Below are 20052 nucleotides of genomic sequence, written 5' to 3'. Positions count from 1 at the left end.
GAGAAGGTTAAAGGATGCAACTTACTTTTTCCTCCGATACCCTTACCTGAAAACACTAAGTCTAGACGTGACAAAAATCTTTGGTCTCACTTCCACAATGATTTTGGTCATGAAACCGAAGATTGCAGATCCCTATGGGGAAAGATACAGAAGTTAGTTGAAAAGGAGCAGTTAGACGAGTTTTTACTTTCAAAGACTGCAAAGCAAAGTTTAGCAATGACGGGATACAATGTCATACTAGCTGGTCACGCCAAAATCAATGACATTTCACGAACAAGGAAGAAGTATGAGCAGCAAGCCAAGTTTGGTTTTTTGCGTGAATTTTATCACGTTAATAACATTGATTTTGTTGAAGGAATTCATTCATAAATTACTGAACCCGGTCCCTTATGTTTTAGTGATAAAGACCTAATTGGCATCCATTATTATCATTATGATGCGGTCGTCATCTCAGCTTTAATTGGATTATGGCGAGTTCAGTGCATAATGATAGGCACTGGGAGTTCTGTCAGTGTCATTTTTGCAGGTTGCTACAAGAACATGCAGCTTTCAGAGAATTTGATTGTTGCAAAAAATAATCCAATAATCGGTTTCGATGGAATAGCAACAGCCCCAATGCGAAAAGTCTATTTACCAGTCACGCTCATAGACAAGATGGTAGACATTGAATTCCTTCTGATGAATTGCTAATCCCCTTACAATGCAATCTTAGGAAGGGATTGGCTCCACAGTATGGGTGCAGTCGTCTCTACTTTTCATTAGGCAGTAAAGTTCCCATCCCTCGACAAAATTTGTAAAGTCCAGGGTGACCAGATGGCTTCCCATAGCTTCCACGAAAAATTCTTGGAGGAGTATCGTCAGTCTGATATATGGGGAAATACAGTTCTCAGGATTCACAAGAGGTATCTAAGTTAAAATCAGTCCCACACAATATTTGTACTGCTAGTTCATGAAATGAAGGGTCACCGACTATAGACCGCCTGTTAGAAGTGCAGATTGGGAATTCAAGCGGAGAAACAACTTTTATATCGGCATAACTGTCGAAAAATGAACAAAAAGAGATGATTACACTCCTCAGAAAAAACAATAAGATATTTGCTTGGTCAGTGGAACAGATGCCTAGAATTAGCCCAGATATTGCATGCCACACACTTGACATTGATCCTACAATCAAGCCAGTGTGGCAGAAACCTAGGTGTATGTCACCTGATAGAAAATTCAAGGTCAAAGAAGAGATCGATCGTTTACTCTCAATCAAGTTTATTTGGCCAGTTTCATATCCTAAATGGTTGTCTAACGTAGTTGCAGTACCTAAGAAAGATGGTAAAATGAGAATGTGCATCGGTTTCACAAATCTTAACAAAACTTGTCCGATTCATCCCTAGCCTCTTCCACGAATTGCAGAACTAGTAGATGCCACATTTGGTTACCCGCAACTATCATTTATGGATGCTTCTTCAGGATACCACCAGATTCCGCAATCTATTAAAGACCAAGAAGCGATTGCATTCATAACCGATCAGGGGATTTTCTGTTATCAAGTCATGCCTTTTGGTTTAAAAAACGCAGGTGCCACTTATCATAGGATGTTCAACACCATGTTCGGAAATATGTTAGGCAAGATAATGGAGGCCTATATTGATGACATGGTCATGAAATCCAAGAACAGTGGAGATCACATCTAAAACTTACAATCGGTTTTTGACAGAATTGAAGGATTTAACATGCGACTCAACCCTTCGAAATGCACTTTCGGCCTAAACTCAAGAAAATTTCTAGGGTATTTGATGACTCGTCGAGGCATCGAAGCTAACCCAGAATAGATCCGATCCATTCAAGCCATGCCATCTCCAAAAACAAAGAAGGAAATTCAGTAGCTCACAGGGCGTTTAGCAGCACTAAACTGTTTCATCTCCAAATACTCAAACAGATGTCATCCTTTCTTTGAGACTTTAAAGGACTTAACAGGTTAGAATGAGGATTGCGAAAAGGTTTTCCAAGAAATCAAGAATTACCTGGTCTCACCACCAATTTTGGCCAGTCCAGCTATAGGGCAACCTGTTGGAGTTTACTTAGTCGGTACAAACACTGCGGTAAGTGCAATACTATTTGTCGATGGAGAAGACGGTCGTCCAATTTTTTTCATTAGTAAGACCCTTACGGGGGCAGAAACTAGGTATTCGAGAATTGAGAAAATTGCTCTAGCATTGGTTCATGCTGCCAGACACCTCAAGCCGTACTTTGAAGGAAGATTGGTTAAGGTATACACAGAATACCCTCTTCGCAAAGTCTTACGCAATGTTCAGGAATCAAGCAGACTTGCTGAATGGGATAGCTACTTGAGTGGATATAACATTATCTTTGAACCTTGCATTTCAGAAAAGGGTCGTGCACTTGCATCTTTAATGACAAATTTCTCTATTGACGATTTTGTCCCAGAAGTCAACCAAAATGAAGACCTCTCTAGTGTACCGCCCACAGTTAGGGGTGAAAAAGCCTCACTAAAGATTATTGCTCCATCATCTGATTCATGGACTGTTTATACGGACGACTCACATAACAAATCCGGCTCTGGCTTAGGACGTGTTTTTATCAAACCAAACAAATTGACCATCAAGCGATCAGTTCATTTCCGATTTAAGGCCTCCAACAATGTAGTCGAATACATGGATGTCCTTTATGCCATGCACACATCTTTGGATTTGGGAGTTTGAAAATTACAAATTTTCATTGACTCACGGTTGGTAGCAATTCAATTCACCGGTTCCTTTGAAGCCCGAGATGATAGAATGGCAGCGTACCTAGATCTCATTCATAGACTTGCTCACCAGTTCGAAGCTATCTCGATCGTCCAAAGGCCTCTAAATAATGTTCGACATGCAGATGCCAACTTGGCATATCTATCTAAAGCAGTTGTTATCGACGGTCCAAGACAAGTTAATGTTGATTTCCAACAAGACCCGACCATTGACTTGTCTGTATAACAACTCACAAACATCTACATCGATCAATGAATGTTGTTTCTTCAGTACTTCTATGAAACTGTAGGGGATTTTCCGAGTATTCCACAATCTTCTGCTGATGTCTTCATACCGTGTTCTAGTTCAAAGTGTATCTCTCGAAACTAATAGGAGTGTTTGATAATATGGACTGAACCACAAAGTGGCTGCCTACGTATCCTCTTTTAGGAATCAAGTCTGTTGTAGTTCTTTATGGGGTTGAATAGCATACTGAGTAGGGAAGAAGAGATGACCAGAAGTCGACCTCCAGAGAGCCGCCTCTATATCTTGGCCATTAAGGATCCTTCCTCTATCCCCATACTGCTGCCTCCTATATATAGTGACTTATGGAAGGCCCTAGAATAAAGTTTCCTTAGCTACCAAGAAACCATCCTCTTGCTAGGTGATAACCGTAAAAATAGTAGAAATCCTAAATATTAATGTTAACAACACTAATACATAATCCTACCGTTCTTATGTTTAAATCAATTCTTCTTACTCTCAAAACATAATCATGCAATATAATGAGTAAGACTTCGTTCCACTCTTAACTCTCAAGACTTAAACAAATTCAACTAATCAAACCCAAAAGGAACAATGGTGAGAGTAATGATTTGATGTGAAATTTCTATACTACCATTCCCAACACAAGAACAATAATAAGAACATGTCATTATGGAATAAGTAATTAACTTTATAAATCTAATAGAACAATAAGAACAAGATATGATTGAATGAATAACAACTATTTTATTTATCTAATGAATGATATTCAATGATTTAAATAACTAATCTAAAACAAAGAATGAAACTAATTAATGGAATGAAAACTAAGTAATTAACTAATCTAGATCTATCTTTTTCTAACCCTAAACTCCATTAACATTAGTTTTCTAACCTAACTATCTACCCTCTAACAAAGAGTCAAACTTTTGTTTTTATACTTTCAGATCCAAAATCGTGCATGGGCTTGGAGCCATGTTTTGGGCCGGAAAATCGGCCCAAAACCCAATTTCTTTAGTCCAAAATGGGCTCTTCAGCTGCAGTTGGCTTCGACAGATATTTCGTCCACTTTTGCTCTTCTGATTGGATCAAGGCTTGGACCATTGGAAAGCTCTTTCTGAGCCGGTCATTTTGACATAAGATACTCCCAATTCCGAGGTCTAAGTCCAAAGATACGACGCCCGGAAGTTCTATCGACGACTTGTCTTGCAATTTACGCCCGTGTTGACTTTTCAGCTTTTGACCGGGCTTTACAAAGGCTTTGTCTCCTTGAATCTTGGCCTTTATTCACAGAACTCCTTAGCAACCGACCTTTGCTCCTTTATCTCGCTAAAGTGGCACATTTCTGCACATAATGGACTTTGAAGCCTGAAATGCATAAAAACGAATCAAGATTAACTCTTAATTATTACTCACATAATTGGTCTAAAAGTATGATGGTTAAGGGGTTAAAACTACAGTTTTGGGCTCTTATCACTAGGGTTTCCTATTTTCTTGTCAAGATAGGATCAACATCAGAATAGAAGTTATCACATAGAATGAGACATAGTTGGACTAGGTTTCCATAATAAGCTTTTAGACTTAGAAGTCTGCTATAAATGGAACACCTATTCTAAACACGTCCAAGAGTCCTTCTAATACTGAAATACAGCTGTACAAGGTCGTCATCCAGTTCTAGACCAATTTCGGAACTGACCTGCCCAGTTCCCGAACTACTTCGCAAAACTAACTAGTCTAACTAAAGGAACTGTCCTAAACTCGTAGGAATTGACCAGAACTTACCAAATTAGTTCTAGAGCCATTATCTTATTGTAACGCCCGTATTTGTAATCTACATTTATTTATTTATTAATTAATTTATTTTTATTGAAAAGTTGTTTGATTGGATTTGGGATAAGTGGGCCTGATTTATGGACCCGAGTCTGTGTTGGGCTTAGGTTTCAAACCCAGGTATATATTCATATTTTTCAAGAGAATAGAGTTTTTAGATAAAAATAAAATAAAATAGAGGCGGAGATAAGGAAACTCGATTGCTAGAGAGTGGAGCGCAACGATTCGGACTATGATGGATTCGTGGAGCTTATAATACAAGTTAGTAGATTTTATCTCTCACTGACTACTGAAACTATGATTTTCGTCTGTTTAGAATTTACAAATTTACAAAAACTATGATTTTTGTCTGTTTAGAATTTACAAATTTACTGTCCAAAAATATATAAGTTTTGTTCATTCTTCCAGTTCATTCTGTTCAATGCCGAAATATTCTGTCGGTTGTTGAAACCAAGTTATACTAATAAAATGGGTTTGACTATTAATTAATTTTAATTAGTTATCCATATATAATAAACTGTTGTTTGTGTACGTTATCGGTTTTATTAGTTTTGGGTTGGATTGTTTTGTTGGTTGTCGGGTTAGAATCGGTGGTGGCTATTGATTGTGAGTGGAAGGTGGATGTCGATTTGGTTGTTGTGTTGTTGTTGGATGGAATACGGTGGTTGGGCTGTTGAAGCTTTAAAAAAGGGCTGTAAAGGCGTCGACATTTGTGAGCAGTGAGGTTTTGTTTGGGTTTTGTTTATACTCCAAAGGTTTGGTTTTTGATGGGGATCGAAACCCAACCTTTTGGTGGTGGTTGGGGGTTGGCAGAAGTGTTGTTGGAAGCTCCCAAGACTCATTAATGGCGGTCGGATCCATAATTTGGAGAGTGATTTTGAAACTGGAAATTGGGAGTTTCTTTGTTAATTAATGTTGTGGGGTTTTTCACCCTAACAAATTTCGGTGGGTTTGTGTAGGGTGGTGTGTGGAGGTTTGTGGTGGCTGGGAAACTAAGGAGATAACAGAGAGAGATCCAGTGCTCCCGATCGGTGTTTAACAGTTTAGATCTGTTACTGTGGTTGGGCCTTGGGCCGAAACCTATTAGTGGGGCTTGGACCTTAGTTGGTTTTCTTTGGGTCCGATTTTATTTTGTTTTGGTTGGGCCGGTTTTAATTTAAGTTTTTGGACCAATTTAGTTTAAGTTTTGGACCAATTTTAGTTTAAGATTCTAGGCCAGTCCATATAGATTAGAATAGGTCAAGGTGAGCCTTTAAGTGTTTAGACTTTTGGGTTTTGGTTTTGGGCTTTGATTGTGGACTTTTGAATGTTGAATTGTGCTACGATTTTATGTTGTAAATTGTATGGACAAGTCCAACGATAGAATATTGCGAAAGCCTGTATAAATTGGTTTGTCATTATCTAATTAAGATTTGACGTCAGTAGTGTGTAAATCATATAAATACTGGCACGTAACAAGAGGAGAATTATTATAAGACTTAGATATATACGTTTTTATGAGAATTAAAATACATACAGACTTAGATTCATGGACTTTAGTATTGGGCTTTTGACGGTTGATCAGTTTGATTTGACTTGTGATTTGAACTCGAATAATTATGCATGATATTTGGACTTGAGTTGTTCGTTCTTTTTAAAGTCGTTTCATTTTGACATTAGTAGAATGGACATATAATTTGATTATTTATTTACTATTTATATTGTACACAAATGGAAATAATGCGTGCCTTTGATGGGGAATTGAGTTCACATAAATATATTGAATGAATACGTTACATGATTGATTACTATTATGAGTTGCTACTTAAATGAATTGTAGTATTTATGAAGGCTTGAGATATTCCATATGGTGTAGTGCAATATATGATTGGCACGTGAAATAATAAATTTTGAGATTTGATATAGAGATGCTTGGATATCGTGCAATGAATAGTATTGGCACGTGATAATGTGGATTGTATTATAACGGAAACGTTGAGCTTCAGTACAATTAAGTATACTAGCATGAGATAGAACAAGAATTATTATTGAGATTTTCTAAATATGGTGGCTTAGTGCAATAATTTATTTGGCACGTGATAGAGTGAAATGGTTATGAGATACTAAGATATGACACCTGAATAAATTACGTAACGAAAATCCTAGAACCTAGCTACCACAACTCAGGTGATTTGGCCCTTGTGATGGGTATATGTGATATGATTGGCCCTTGTATAGGGTGTATATATAAGATGTTGATTGACCCATGTGTTGGGCAATCGTAGCCGAATAGTGGCTTGATTATTCCGTTTGCAAAATTAGAACGAGACGCGCGATATTTTATGCCGAATAGTGACAATACTCACATAATGACTTTCGTGTGAGGGTTACCTGGTATGCGATATCCTGCTTAGGGTAGCTACGCACGGAGTGGTTCATTATATGAGGGGAGGCATGTGGATGTACATGTTCGGTGTTGGGTAGCGATTGTGGTAGTCAGAGAAACTAGGTAAGACATAGATACAACATGATTTTAGGGACACACAAAGAAAGATTTAAATAATATAATTATGGTAATATGTTGGTTAATGATATATCTTTAAATTTATGATTGTACATGGTTTGGCAGAAGGGTGGGTCAAACTAATTACTTGTGCAGAGACGACCCACTCTGTAATTAAGCAGGAAATACGGTAAGTATAGAATATGCTTGGCTGGTTATTAGTTTAGTTAGAACCTAAGGCACCTCAGTAGAGGAACTAAATGCCTTTTTATTATGCGTATGGTTTGTTGTGTGGTTAGTGGGAAGTTAAGGTGCCTCAGTGGAGGAACTAACTGCCTTACATGTTGTATGTACATATCAATATGATTATTTTTTATTATTGGAAGCTAAGGCGCCTCAGTGGAGGAACTACCTGCCTTAATTATGGTACTTAAGGATGTTGTATTATTCGTTGGAGGTTAAGGCACCTCGGTGGAGGAACTAATTGCCTTATTTATTGTGTAAATATATGTATAAGTATATGTTGTATTTTAGGGCTACTCACACCAGCATTGTTTATAATGTTGCCCAATTTGCATGTTTGCTTATCGGGTGTGTTCATTAAATGAACATAGTTGATAAGTCTTGACAGGATTAGTGTTGAAGAAGGTTGGTTGTTGCTTGTGGTTTGCGTTGGCGTCACATTCAGGATATGTTTTGTTTTCCCATAAGGTGTAATAGATTTTAGTTGAGACAAATGTTGTTTTGTATTTTCAGTTGTAATTATAATTAAAGAGGGTTGAAAGGAGATTTGTAATATAATCATATTTGTGAGTTTTTGGTAATGAAAATGACTTTTGTTTATTTTAAAATTTTTATTGGTTTTTAATTATCCGCGTAATTAAATAGATGATAAGTTTTTGGAAGTGGAGAGTGCATCACACCTCGAAAATCAAAGAGTCGGGAACAAATATTGTTTTTCCAAATTTTGTCGAAATTCGGGGTGTGACACTTATGCTCCATTCTCTTTCTAATAATAATCATTTGGTGTAATCTCACTCCACCACGCGTCTTTAGGACACTAACAGAAACTACAGATACCCCTCTCCTGTCAAGAGTCAGCTGACACCACTGAGGTGTGACTCTTGGTAGGAGATCTCCTGTGAATTCTGTGTTTCACCACAGAACTTTACTTTGATTAGCTTAGATCCATGTTATCTTGATCTCCAATAATAACTAGTCTGAATTCTGAGTGAATAAGTGTTACTAACACCTCTAATGCTCATATGAGGTGAACTCCAATCCACTCGTGGATTGAGCTCAAACTCTAGCTTTGAGCGAGAAGTTCTCTGAAGTTGCCCATAACCTAGTGTCTATGCTCAGATTAAACTGTTAAACAGCTTATTCTAGGATACACTTGCGACTCCACATTTCAATCGGATATACTAGATTGAGCACTTAAGCTTACTTAAGTTTTGTGCTTACTTATGCATGCATTTAAACAATTCCGTTGTTATGCGACATAACATGGGCTAATATGCATATTCTACCTCTGATACCCCCAAAGTTTATTTGGAACAATATAGGTAACCCTAAAAGGCTGAATTGGTAAAACAGAGGCATAACCAGAATCTGATTAGGACATCCTAAAAGCCATCATGTTTAACCATAGTGGTGTTTAACCATAGTGGAGATCACGATCGTAGGAGAGAAATAACATCGGATGGGATCTCTATACGATGGTATCTCGGTGCCTTGAGCACGACACTATGATCAATAACGATAGGTCCTGTTTATTTAAAAAATAAATAGGTTATTGCTAGAACAACAGTGGGGGAGTCTTCCTCAGCACAATTATGCCGACAAAAGTCCAGGCCAGTGATCATGTGCTAGGATTTGGATCAACCCAAATCTTCCTAGCAACCCCAGTGGTGATGTCATGGGAACACAAGGAACTGGCATACAACTCAGGTCCCCAGGAACATTATCTCTGGTTCCAAGTCAAAATGGCATACAATTTACGTACTGAATAGATAGTGTGGTCATTTTCCCTAAAGGCTTAACCCATCAAGGATTCTAAGTTCTAGGTCGAACTGGCATACAGTTCACCGAACAAACGCTGATGATTGCCCTTCCTAGAAGTGCAATCCATCAAGAATTTAAGCATCTAGATCCAGGTTGAACTGGCATGCAGTTCACCAATCCAATGCTAGTGAGCATTGTCAGATCTAGGTCGAACAGGCATGCAGTTTACCGATCCAATGCTAGTGATTACCCTTCCTGGAGGCGCACTCCATCAAGTATCTTATCCATAACTTATTATAGACATTGGAGTCAATTTTTCATGTGACCAATCATGTTCAATTAATTCCTGATGTCACGCGTTGCATGCTTTTAGAGTTAGAATCTTCACTGGTCGGTCGAAGAAAAACTTATACAAAGTTGTAAGAGACGACATTAAGAATCCTGTCAAAAGCAAAGTTGTAAGCAACAATGATAAGATACACACTTACCCCCAGTTTTTCTTAGGCCGAGCGGAGGTGAAGTTGTCAATTATGGCTAGGCGGATAGTATAGAAACTGCCCCTATTCCATAAGAAAGTCAAGAAGCCAAGACCAACAGTTCCATCATAATTCTCAACTCTCAAGAACATAGATTAGAGTTGGTTTGTAGCCTCAGTGCAATAGGTAGGCAACTAGTCGCCTTTGTGAGCATTATAACCATCTCCATACTAGAAACAAATGGCTTGCAGCTCCGATCTCAATAGAGAAAGAGGTGCCCATATCCGTGAGATGTGTCAAAACTGGCTAGACTCCTAGCTGGTTTCCTTCACACTCAACTAAACATCTGGATTTCTGTACCAACTGCAAAAGAACAAGACATTTTCCCATATGCCAATGGAAAGGTTCTGAGCCTATCTTCTAAAACATTCAACAACTTGCATACCCGACCTGATCTATCACAAGGATAACTTTTTGTAGTGCTACGAACATGTTCCTCCACAAAACTACCAATTTGTGACTTCCGTTCAAAGATATAAGTTACTAAACGAAATGCATAAGAACCAAGTGTAGTGCCTCATATCACTGAAAAGACATTGTAATCTAGTTTCCAACACAAGAAACGGCATGCAAAACCGACCTGCAGAGAGGAAGGTATGCTCGTTTCTCTATCTCGTGCCGAAACTGTCAAGATTAAAACTTTAGTTTGCACTGCCCAAAAGAATTTGAGATCATATGTAAACTGGTAGAGAAGTGGATGCTGCACCATATACCATGAGGGAGCTAGCAGAAACTTCTTCCAATCCCAAAAAACCGCTTGCAAAACCGAGCTTTGTACAAAAAGATATCGCACTTTTGCTAGCGCTTGTCGAAACTAAGTGCATGAATGAACCATTTCAATCAAGAAATTCCAAAGTTCACCATGAGCTTTTAACTGAATAGAGTGGTTGCACCACCCCCTGGTGATATAATGCTCTTGGTGTCATACTAAAACATGGCAAAGATGACAAACCTTGCATAATCATCTTTAGAAACCCCTTTCTGGCGATTTCTTACAACGTCTCATTTTCGATGAGGTGAAACTCAACTATCCCATCACTAAAATCTCGAATTCCATAGATCGTTAACGAATCACCATACTGAATCAAATACCATGTAGGCATGGCGGGACTGCACCAGTCCCCCGCCAAACACTGAAGTAAAGATGTCTCTGAGATTGGAAGTGGCCGAACGACTATCCCCATTGTAGCAAGACCAGCGAACTAGCTAGAGTTATTGTAGCATACTAGGGGTGGGCAATGGGCCGGGTCGGGCTAGCCCGGCCCTAAACATTTAAAGCCATTCAGATATTAAGGTCGGGTTGGCCCGACCCTAAAATCAGTATAGGATCGGGTCAGGCTGGGTCACAAGTCTAAATCTCAAGCCCTGATCCTACCCTAATCCCTCTTTAAAGGCTTTAAGGCCGCGCGTATATATTTTCTTCTTTTTACTACACCAGTTTAGGCTAGTGCTCATTGTTTTTCATGGTTGCTAGGTTGACAAGTTTTTGTTATATACGACAAGTTATTGGAAGTACCCTTGGGTGTAAGTGATAAATTACAAAGGACAATATTATTTTAATTGAAAATATTTAACAAAGAGTTGGACAATTATGGTATGTGTATTTATAGTGAAAGTGTGAAACTATAACTAGGGCTTGGTTATGGTCGGGCTATTGAGGGCTGAATTAGGGTCGGGCCTATGTTTCAGAACCTTAGCCCTAGCCCTGCCCTAGAAGGCATTAGGGCTGGGCCGGCCTTGCCCTAAACTCTATGAGGGCTTTAGTTGTGAGGGCTTTATAGGGCTTAGGGTCAGGTCGGTCAAGGCCGGGTTAGGGTCGTTAGGGCCAAATTCCCACCCCTATAGCATACTACTCCAAGTTGTCGTCACAATCGAAGCTAATATAAACATACTATTAATGCGTTGATGGATAGTGAGTGCCCTCTCCCCACCAATTAATGATGTCCAGAAACTAAGTTGTAGCTAATGTTGGAAGTGATTGGCCTACCAAGTAGGTTCAGAGCTTGGACTACCATGCCCACTGTGGCAATACTACTAAACCAAATTCCACACAAGAAGTTTTGCTTTGTGTAAACACAGCAACGCCATGTGATGTACAAACTCAAACTTTAGTTTGTCTTGGATGTCACCATTCATTTTCCAAACTGAATACAAACTTATTAAGTTGTTATATAATCTCCATCATCACATGCCCAACAGACATCTATCTATTTTGTGCATTGATTTTCATGGGTCATAACATCCTAGCAACGAGAAGAATTTGTCCCTTGCCAGAATTGGAAGTGGTCGAACAACCACCCCGGTGTAGCATAGAGCTAGAAAGTCAATACATCTCTGAAACTGGTAGAAACATTTTCCGATCAGAAAAGACGACTTCAACCACGAGCTCAATCTCATGAATGCTATCATATTTTGATTTTTCATGTTGTTGAGAGCTAATGAACTAGATAATAACAGAAGTAATTTACCAAAAATCTAGCCTAAATCGGACTCAGATTTACTTCCAAAATGGTAAAGATCTAAAAATGATGAATTTGGAAGGGAAAATAGTGGATTTTGACCTCGAAAACGACGTTCATAGAGCTTCGCTTAAATGACAGTGTGCGCGTCGCCAAGATCTTTCCAAATTGGGGTTACACGCATGATTCTGACAACCGTAGCCAAAGTTATGGCCAAAATACCAAAACTTATCTCAACTTACTCCAATTAAGAAAATATCACGTGTCTGGACTGCACCGGTCCCCCACCAAACATTGGATAGAACTTGAGTTACCGCAGGATAGGCAGTGATCTAGCAACCACCCCCCTGTGTGGTAGTACCACTCAATCATCTCTTATACATGAAAATCTTGGCAGGCTTCTTCAGCACATGCCACCTTCATCACCAGGTTGTACAAACCATGAGGTTAGGAAAGGCTCACTTCCATTTCCACTCCATTCTCGAGCATTACCACAAGCAGGGTTTGTTCACAAAAGAAGAAGACACGAACCGGGCTTCCTCAAGTAAATCAACTCGATACTTTTACTCAAGAATTGAACCAACCGAAAGGTCTCTCTCTCTCTTTCGACTTTAAACCAATCAAGTGTTAAACCCCTCGATGGCTGACGAGTCACTTTTACCAGATTGATGTATCATATAGGTATGGCTGGACTGCACAAGTCCCCCACCGAACATTAACATGAAGACGTCTCTAAGATTGGAAGTGGGTGAACGACCACTGCCAGCGTAACACTTAGATGGCCCCGACTTCCATATTGATAAGACAAACTTCTTACTTATGACCATGATCGCCATGTAATTTCAAAGATTTGTGATCGTCTTTAATACGAATACACGATGTAACATAGAAATTTATGTAGATCAAGGTTAATAAACCTAAGCAGATCTAAAGCAGCACCAAAGATAACAAAAAGGTGAAACTTCATCCAGCAAGATTTGGAATTTCCGATCACAATCATTTTTTACGTTGGGATCTGACAAAGCATATTTAAATCAAGCATACAAATTCCTGGCTACTCACATCAAGAATTTAAATCTTATGCTCAGTTATACCAACTAATAGCAAGAAGATGTGGCTGGATTATCAGCGTCCACCACCAAACTACCTCCTAAAGAAAGCGAATAAGCTTACCTCCAGTACGTGTTTTCTTTGTTAATTACTAAAAGAAATAAACGCCTTGCTCCTTTGCAACACCGATAGATACATAGCAAACGAAAGCATTTGCGCAAACAAAAGTGTGACCTTGGATGTCTCAGAACCCGCCGTCACATATAGAAAACCATAACAATGAAAGCTCCTCCAAGAATACCACAACGAGTCGATGTAGCCTTAACGCAGAACCCGAAACAGTAATAAGAGCAAGAAAAAGTGGCTTCTTGTTGGCTGCTTTGAAAATGCATCGTCCAGCAAAACCAATAAAAGTGTGACCTTGGCTATCTTGAAACCCGCCGTCACATATGTAGGAAAATCACAGTAAGAAAAGCATGAGTAGTGAGAAAACAACTCATCTTATTTTTTCTATGAGAAATGCTTGATTCAACGCTTTAAAAAAGAAAATCACAAATATCTTCTTGTCCCCATAGACGGCGCCATAAGATGTATGGGATTTTCCGAGTATCCCACAATCTGCTGCTGATGTCTTCACACCGTGTTCTAGTTCAAAGTGTATCTCCCGAAACTAATAGGAGTGTTTGATAATATGGACTGAACCACGAAGTGGCTGCCTATGTATCCTCTTTCAGGAATCAAGTCTGTTGTAGTTCTTTATGGGGATGAATAGCATACTGAGTGGGGAAGAAGAGATGACCAAAAGTCGGCCTCCAGAGAGCCGCCTCTATATCTTGGCCATTAGGGATCCCTCCTCTATTCCCATACTGCTGCCTCTTATATATAGTGACTTATGGAAGGCCCTAGAATAAGGTTTCCTTGGCTACCAAGAAACCATCCTCTAGCTAGGGTTTCCTATTTTCTTGTCAAGATAGGATCAACATCAGAATAAAAGTTATCACATAGAAGGAGACATAGTTGGACTAGGTTTCCATAATAAACCTTTAGACCTAGAAGTCTGCTATAAATGGAACACCTATTCTAAACACGTCCAAGAGTCCTTCTAATGCTGAAATATAGCTGTACAAGGTCGTCATCCAGTTTTGGACCAATTCCGGAACTGACCTGCCCAGTTCCCGAACTACTTCGCGAAACTGACTAGTCTAACTAAAGGAACTGTCCTGAACTCATAGGAATTGACCAAAACTGACCAAATCAGTTCCAGAGCCATTATCTTATGCTCCATTCTCTTTCTAATAATGATCATTCGGTGTAATCTCACTCCACCACATGTCTTTAGGACACTGACGGAAAATTACCCCTACAGAAACCATTACAAGCAAGTGTTAATGTTGTCAACATAAGGGAAAAGAGGTACAACACTCCGTTACAAGACCAACTTAACTCCGAAACATGTCAGGAAGATAGAAATATGATTCCTCAAGATAATGACACAAACTTCCTCCCTATACTTGCTAATAAAGATCAAGATGATCGACTACGATGAGTTACCAGAAAATCTAAGGACCTTCACCTTACCAGTTGGTGCAACAAATCTAGATGATTGGAGAACACCGTTTATTGCATTTCTAAGCAATGACATAATTCCATCAGATCCCAAGATCGCGGAGATCATCAAATGAGATGCATGGAAGTTTATACTGAAATCCTCATCTGATAGAACTCTACAACTATATAGAAAAGGCAATTTGTTGTCTCCCATGCTAAGGTAACTCACGACACAGGAAGGACTAGCAGTGCTATAAGAAGTCCATGCAGGGATATGCGGTAATCACTCGGGTGGTCGAAGCTTGGCACATAAAGCAATGACACAGGGATACTGGTGGCCTTGCATGTAGTTAGATGTGAAACACATTTCCGAGACATGTATCCCTTGCCAAAAAACATTACCACATGGGTACTTTTCCAGCAACTTAGCTGTATCAAATTTTCTCCCCTTGGCCATTTGCGAAATGGGGGTTAGACATCATAGGACCCCTTCCTAGGGCTCCGGGGAATGTTCGATTTTTGCTAGTTGCTACGAATTACTTTATCAAATGGCGGAATTACAACCCTTAGTGCACATACAAGCTTCCGACGTCAAGCAGTTTCTATGGAAGGATATAGTATGTCGTTTTGGTATCCTTGTTGAGCTAATATCAGACAACGGAAAACAGTTTGATGTAGAATACACAAATTTTGTGCTAGTCTCCATATTCAACACAATTTTTTAGCACCCTGGTTGGGTACCAAATATGGCACACTGACACCGCCTACGAATGCGACGACCGATTCGCATTGCCCATTAAGCTGGCCTATTTTTATTGCCAACCGAGTTGGCTAACTAAACTGGCTTACTTTTATTGCCAACTAAACTGGCTGCCTATTTTTTTTGCCAACTAAGTTGGCCGACTTTTATTGCCCTCTTGTATGGCTAGCATAATCGGCCCACTCATCTTGATATGACAGATTTTGGTATAAATACAAACAAAGCAAGATATCTTTCTATATAAAGATTTTAATAAGATTTTAAAAGAAATTAAGATCTAGATATTATGGAAATTACATTTCTTAAGCAAAAAGAAATCTCGTTTATTACTCACCTATAAATATCTCATTTCATTTCCAAAAAGAATTACGTTCATTTGAGAGACTTGATTCCGGATAATGATTTAGATACATAAGCAGCCTTTGCAGTACATTCTCAACAATTCGTCACAACAACCTCTCTAATGAAACCATTGGTGTGTTTGGGTAGAGACACTCTCTATATTTTCTATTCTGTTTTAGTTTTCCAAGTACGCTAGAAGAATTTGTACAAATCTCTCATATCTTGTACGGAGAAAGGCTTCGTATGGTCTTTTCTTTCATAGCAAACGGGTCAAAAGCCCATTATTCTAAATTGGCCGGGTTCACGATTTTAAAATTTCAAGCCCATTAATCTGTAGTCAGCCCATTGCTTATGACCATTCTGTGCAGGCCTTAAACTTAATCAGGACAGGCTAGACTGGATCCAGCATTTTAGGCCCATTAGATCTGGAGCGGGCTTAGGAATTTAAACTGCGTAAGCCTGGAACAGTGGGGCTTTTAGCATTAGTGAATGAGAATGAAGCACTTACATCCATGGTACATCACCAACCATAGTACAAAATATCAGGATATGGGTATTTATCGATATTCAATTTTTGGATATGTATCGTGGATATATCCCTTTCTTTGGGGATATTTGACATTGTTTTACATGCAAATATCGTAGATATATCCAAAATATTGACAAATATCGTGGATATTGTGGATATTTCTTGATATATCATGATACATTATTTATATTTATTTAAAATATAATAGTAAATATTAAATAAAACTGTTATATACACAAAATATCGCCAAATATCTCCAAATATCCCAAAATATTGTAAATATCGCCGATATTTGCAATCGTATATATCTCTGAACATATCGTGATATTTATATATCTTTCTCTGAAATCTGGATAGATATCCCCAAATATCGCGATATATCGGGATATTTTGTACTATGTCACCAACAATCCTCCACTGATATTCTTGTTTTATAAGTTTTTATAAAACAAGGAAAAGTCGGACTCAATCTGAAACAATCGCAACCACGACAAACTGTGTTAACCTGAAAACCACTAACAACCTTCAAATCATATAGACAAAGGTGACAAGTCCCAAAAAAGTAAAAATCTAAACTAACTTACCTGTCATAATTAGTAAAACCTATCAAACATGTCTTTGAGTTGGATTGCAAGGCTTGAGTAACAAGCATGATCAAGAATGCAAACCTTACGACCAAGAATGAATCCGCCCATGTTAACCTTCACGTACACCCAACACTCACTGCTATGCACTCCCTCATTCTTAGTGGTGGAACTAGGGCGGGTTGGGTCAGGTTGAGGCTTAACCCAAGCCCAATCCGAGTTTCAAATGTTTCAACCCGAGTCCAGGACCAAGTTCTAGTCAGTCCTTAAATTTTCAGTCCAAGCCTAACTCAGGTTGGATCGGGTTGGTCAAGTTTCTCGGGTTTCAATGTTAAACAGTGAATAACTCAACGTCTTTTCACTGTTAAATAAATAAATTAATAGATAAATAACACCGAAATTCAATATTCTAACCAAATCAAAGGAATTTGAAATCAAAGGGATTTGATTATTTGAAATGAAAACTAACATGATTGATTCAATTATTCTCTCTTAAATTGATATTCTCAACTTTATTTTTGACAAGAATAAATCTCTACTAGTAGTATAGCCTATAATGATCGTGGTCTCTTAAATTCATCCGGGTCTTTTTATGACGCATAATATGAATAATAAAATCAGATACCTAAATATTTATTAATGAAGACTACTTTGTCTTTTTATGCATTTATAAATTTTCAATACCGATATTGTCCTTAAATAAAAATATTACTTAACACCTTTAAATAGGAGCAATCAGTCTTTTGATGTAGCAGTATATTAGAAAACCAAATCCACGCCATTCTCAATGTACGCCTTATTATAAATGCCATTTAATTAGCAATAATTGAGTTATTTAATATGAGGTTAAGAAAAGAAAAAGTCTAATCAGAGAATACGAACCGATTCTTTTCCCTTCTCTCCCATCTCTTTTGTTTCTCATAATTTTTTTTTCTCACAATTAAACTACTACTCTCATTCTTTTAATTTTGGGTTTTTCCCTGTAATACAAAAGAAAATAAAAAATAACCAAAAAATTGAGTGTAATATGAGTGTAACCAAAAAACCATTAGAGAAGAGCTCGGAGAAGAAAGTGTCACGGAGGAAGACCCCTCTCTTTATCTCCTTCTCATCCTATAATTATGTGTTCATCTCTCTCTTTATAAAAATCAATGACATTAAATATGGAATCGATGTCTCTAGCAAGCCGATTGCTTTGCTGATGGTTTTCTTTGTGCTCAGGAATGATTGGGACACACTAAAGAGGTTGTTATCCTTTCATTTTGAAGCAAGTATGGTAAGCTACTAAGTGAGGGGACACAGTGAATAATGATATACCATATGTTGTATGTTGTTGTTGATGCCCTGTGTGTGTTGTTGTGTGTGTGTGTGTGTGTGTGTGTGTGTGTGTGTGTGTGTGTGTGTTTTTTTTTTTTTTATTGTTGATTTGTTTCCAAATTTTCTGCATTTAGGTTATGGCCTAGTACCCTGAAGCTCAAATGACTCAAGATCGACAAACTTCTTCATTAGGAGAAACATATTAGGAGTTAGTAAGGAGGTTGGAAAAAGGTATTTATGGTTTTAACATATGTGAAGAGGGTTCATGCATTTTGAAGGTGAGAATGGACTACTTTAACACATTCAACAATACCCGTAGTGTTATCAGGAATAGTTTCTTAACTTTAGTTGAAATTTCAGCCCAGTTATATGTGTTTTTTTTTGGCGAAATTGGTGGGTGTAGTGAGAAGTTCATTCTTGGGAAGTCGGGGCTTGAATTACAACAAGGAAGGTGAAGTTGGCTTTGAATCTAATGGTAATTTGTTTTATAACTCAAAGTCGATTCATTTTTAGTCTCATTTATTGGAAATGTTATTCTATCTTGAAAAATAAATTTATTCATAAAAAAAACGAGGCCTTATGTTCCTAGAGGTTCACCTTTACATCTATACTCTTAAAAAGTGTAGACACTTTGATGGATTCCCTTTTCCATTAAAGCTTCCACCTCATTAAAGTGATTGAGATTTGAGAATGATAAAAGAATATCAGCTTTGGAAGTCACATGGATTTTTCGCCTTTTCCTTTTGAAGTGTCATTGTATATGTGCAAGGACATGTTTTTTATTCCTTGTAGTTTTTTTATCGAAGAAGTTATTATATTCAAGAGTCTTGTGGTATAGTTTTAGTAAAATGGAACTACTTATGAGTTATGAATGAAGTTATCAAAGCCTTATATGGAGAATTTTGAAATATTCAGTTAGTCACATATGGCTTACGTAAAATGATTAGTTATCATTATTTCACCGTTGTTAACTATTACCAGTTTGAGTAGCTATCTTGGTGTTGCTCCTTTATTATGTTTCTTTTTTGCTTCATTTGGTAGTTTTTAATTGAAAACACCAATTTAGTTGTGTAGTTTGAAGTGATCAATATCTTTTTTTATTCAGCTTTCATATTATTTATTATTACTGCTAAAAGTTCCAATTAGACATGTTATTCTATTGATTAACTTCCGGGCATTACTCTGCAGGGATATTCTCTGAGACTATTCCCAAGTTAAGACGGTGAAATTCAGAGACCCTTCGAGATCAATATATCAATAGCAAAGAACTCAAGCATGCTTTTTCATCCTCTGTTGTAAAACTGTGCCTTTTTACACTATGTTGGAATATTTGTTGTTAGTGTGTTTTTCCCTGAATCAATATTATCGAAATTATATAAGAAGATCATGGAGTTAGGACCTGGGTGGCCCTATTTTTCTGATCGTCGGTGTATTTTTTATTCAAGAATTTGTGTAGGGACATGGAATGTTGGAGGAAAATTACCAGCAGATGACCTAGATATAAGTGATTGGTTAGATATGAACCAGCCTGCAGATATCTATTTATGCATTTTCTTTAACGCCAACAACTAACATCCTCATTGCGAATTGCTAGAGACATAAATGCATA

Source organism: Coptis chinensis, chromosome 8 (genome assembly GCF_015680905.1).
Source record: "Coptis chinensis isolate HL-2020 chromosome 8, ASM1568090v1, whole genome shotgun sequence".
In the NCBI taxonomy this organism is placed as follows: Eukaryota; Viridiplantae; Streptophyta; class Magnoliopsida; order Ranunculales; family Ranunculaceae; genus Coptis; species Coptis chinensis.
The sequence above is the reverse complement of the archived record's forward strand: the minus strand, read 5'-3'. Positions refer to the sequence as shown.